The following is a 3882-nucleotide window of genomic DNA, read 5'->3' as shown; positions in this document are numbered from 1 at the left end:
GATTAGAAAGACATGTTTGGGGTTTAGAATTAATAATTGAAGACCGAGACAGAATCAGAATTATCTTAGTAAAACCATTTTTTAAAATTAAACAAACTTGCTGGAGAGAAGGTTTCAAGTTATTAGTCATTGCTTTATTTTATTAAAAAAAACTTTAGGTAAAGTATTATTTCTTTTGATGAAAAACTATAAATTACAGACTTAGACCTTAAAGGTATTGAGTTCCAAGCTATCATTTTGTTTGAAGTTACTAGGTAGTAATGAATAACTGTTACTACTACAACCCAAAGAAAATACCTACCTTCTTGATAATAGTCCTACTGAAGCTATGTTTTCAAACTCCAAGTCATGACCACTTAGTTGATCCTGACTAGCATTTTAAAAATGAAAAATAAATAAATGAACGAACATCAATGAAAAATAACAAGAAGAATTAGGAAATATCAGAATATAGCTCACATTGCAAGGGTAAGTAAGATGTCATGAAACTATGGTTTTAATTACATTGTATATGTGTATATGTGGCCTATGATATAAAATATATTATTTAAGGTGCGTCAGAAAAGTTTGGAAACCACCACATTTACATTTGAGTATGAGGAGATGAAAAGAAACAGATTCTTTGTGTACACACTAGCAGGTTCCCACCTCTGGAGCCACTGACTCCCATTGAATAGATTTCATTGCCCATTATACAGCACTTAGATTTGTTTCCACAGTAGGGATTTATTTCTCTCCACAGTATAACCAGAACCCCATTTTCTGGCTGTTAGGTCAAGCCCTTTGATTTAAACAGAACCTTTGTGTCCTTGACTCTCTTTCCCAAATACTCTATTCTCTCCGTCTGATAAATTATGGCTAACTCAATATTATCCCCAAATCACATCTAGTTAAAGTTTTAACAATCATGATTGTTATATCTTTAGCATTTTAAACAAAAGTGTTGTTTTGTGACAGGTTTTTTTCTAAAAAACATGTTTACAAAGACATAACTTCAAATAATGCATTTAAATCAAAGAAAAACTTCATCTTGACACTGTTGAGAGACACTTTCTATGAAAGGAATCTGCCCAAATTTCCAGCAGGAATTGATCTCTTGAGATATTGTTGGCTGGAGGCAAAAACTGATGCTGTGATAATTTCTGTCTTCTTTTCAGTGAGAACGTACATGTTCATGTTCGAGAGGGAACAATGGCACTGGGAATGTGAATATTTACTTCAGAGAATTCAGTGAAGAGGAAAAACTGGTCTCGGCACTGCCAAGCGGTATATTAGTTTCCTGTGGCTGCTGTAACAAATTATCACAAATTTAGTGGCTTAAAACAACACAAATGTATTATCTTACAGTTCTGTAGGTTAGAAATCCCACACAGGTCTCACTGGGCCAAAATCAAGGTGTTGTCAGAACTGTGTTCCTTCTGGATGCTCTGGGGAGAATCCAATTCCTTGCCTTTGCCAGCTTTGAGAGACTGCCTGAGTTCTTTGGCTCATGGCTCCTTCACTCCAACCTCTTGCCCCATCTCCTCCTCTGGCTCTGACTTTCCTTCCTCCCCTTTTCCCTTCTAAGGCCTCCTGGGATTACATTGGGTCCGCCTAGACAATCTCCACATCTCAAATTCCTTAACTTAATCACATCTGCAAAGTCCCTTTTGTCAAGTAATGTATTTACAGATTCAGTGGATTATGACAAAGACATCTTTGTGGGTGTGGGGGAGGAGAAATCATTCTGCCTACCACAGGGGACTATGGAGATTAGGTCTAGAATAATCCTTCAGGTTCCCTTGATTTGTGAATATGGCTTTTCTGCTGGTGATATTCTTACAGAAGGAGAGCTGAGTTCCTGGAATCATTCACTCTGGGCACCTGCAAAGTTCAAGGATTGGCAGCTGTGGCCACTCTGCAGCCGTTTACAGCTCTGCCTTTTTCCTCTTGGGCCACACAATGCACTGCTCAAAAATGAACGATTACATCTCTGATTACTGGTGTTTGCTTCCCAGCATTTAACATTCATCTGTGCCCCCTGAAGGGCTTTATCATTTGAGCTTTAAAGCATCTCTTCTAAACTACATTTTTGATGGCTATTTTTAAGCTTCTCCATTATGCCTGGATAAGAGACCAGGGCTTAACAGAAGGAAGAACAGTGAATAAAGCCCACAGGTGAAACAGGGCAGACTGGGGATGAAAATGCATGAGAAGAGAGGCTGGAGGCCTTCAAAAAGGATTTTCAAGATAAAGCACACAGCAAAAACGTGGAAGCTACATTTATTTAAAAAAAAGTACAGGGTCGGGGATAAAAGTCCTTGAAGTCAGAGAAAAAAATTATACATATACATTTGCAAACACAGGAAGCTGTGTTTGAAGAGAAGCTCCTGCACATGCAGTAATGCTACTGCAGATACCCTGGAGGTCAGCTTGATGGCTAAAACACTCAATGTGCAGTGGTCAGAATGGACATTGTTGACCAGGGGATTTAGGCTTGCTTTCCTGAAAGATTACTGTTTATTAATTGAATGCATCCTTTGAGGCTAGAAGCTTCTGCAATATCATTCCTCTACTTTTCTTTCTCTCCTTTTTTTTTTGCACTGAGATACAAAGAGTTATGGGAAATAAGGAATTGGCAGTCAACAGAGGAAAGATGAGGAGAACCTGAATTCATGAAGCTGCTTCCACCATAACCTCTCCTGATTTCTGGAGCAAGTAATTGGATAAAAGAAATTCTCCCAAGGCCTCAGGATTCTAGAGCCCTCAGATGTGAAGTCTGTGATTTCTCAAAACACAGGTTCTCTCCTCAGGTTGATTTTGGATAGCAAACTAAAAACACCTTTAAAGGGATTAACCACTGACTCACTCCTTACAAATTATGTTAACAATAAGAAACCTCTGTAGGATTTAAAGTAGGTAAATCTTAAGTATAAATGATTACTTAATTCATTGGAAATATCTGCCTAACTTTCAGATTAATTTCAGGGCCAACAGTGGTTTTTTTTTAAATAATGGATTGACGAAAAGTTATTTGGAAAATGTAGTGAAAATGTGTCCTTTTGACACAAAAAAAGTTTATGCCAGTAAAGGAAAAGACGGGAATATGTGGAAAGTGTACATTGTGATGATAGAGATACAGGCTTTTTCCTAATTCACATATGTTCAGAAAGTCCTGGAACTTTCCTATTATGATTATGCTACTATATTGTTGATTGTATACTAAAGGAAAACAAGATTGACTTCTCAATTTTGCATTCATTTTACATATACTCGCTGCTCGACCTAAAGAATCTGAGTGGACATGCTCAGATCTTGGTGATCCAAGCAAACTTAATCAAGGAGCAGCACTGCCAAACCCAGATATGTTCCAGGAGAGAAATAACCGAGATAGTAACAGAGCCCAAAAATCTGTGGCATAAGTTTCCTTACCAAATATCTGTGTATTGGAGTTTCTCATAGATAATATCTGCACTCAGTACACCCCCATCTGTGTGTGCTAGTCATGAACTGTGCTTGAATCCAGCAGGATCTATTTATTTCCAAAATAACTGTGTCTTGATCAAATAGGATTCATGTGTGTGTGTCGTATGCAGTAGACACACTGGGCCGGATGTGGCTCTTTTCCCTGACTGCCTTGATTCAATGGGAACCAGGCATTTTCCAACAAACAGCTGTGGCTTGGGGAGAATCCAGGTGTTCTTCTCACTGAATATTTGTGGGATTGGCAGGGTCCTGGGTATTTCCTTTGCTTTCTCTTGCCTGGAATTATTATAACATATATTTTATATATATATATATATATATATATATATATATATATATATATATATATATATTTCAGTGAACTTTACTTTGTCCCAGGAAACAGATCGGCTTCCTTAACTTCTCACAAAGAACAAT

The sequence above is a fragment of the Pongo pygmaeus genome, chromosome 3 (assembly GCF_028885625.2).
Source record: "Pongo pygmaeus isolate AG05252 chromosome 3, NHGRI_mPonPyg2-v2.0_pri, whole genome shotgun sequence".
In the NCBI taxonomy this organism is placed as follows: domain Eukaryota; kingdom Metazoa; phylum Chordata; class Mammalia; order Primates; family Hominidae; genus Pongo; species Pongo pygmaeus.
This window is presented reverse-complemented; position numbering follows the sequence as displayed.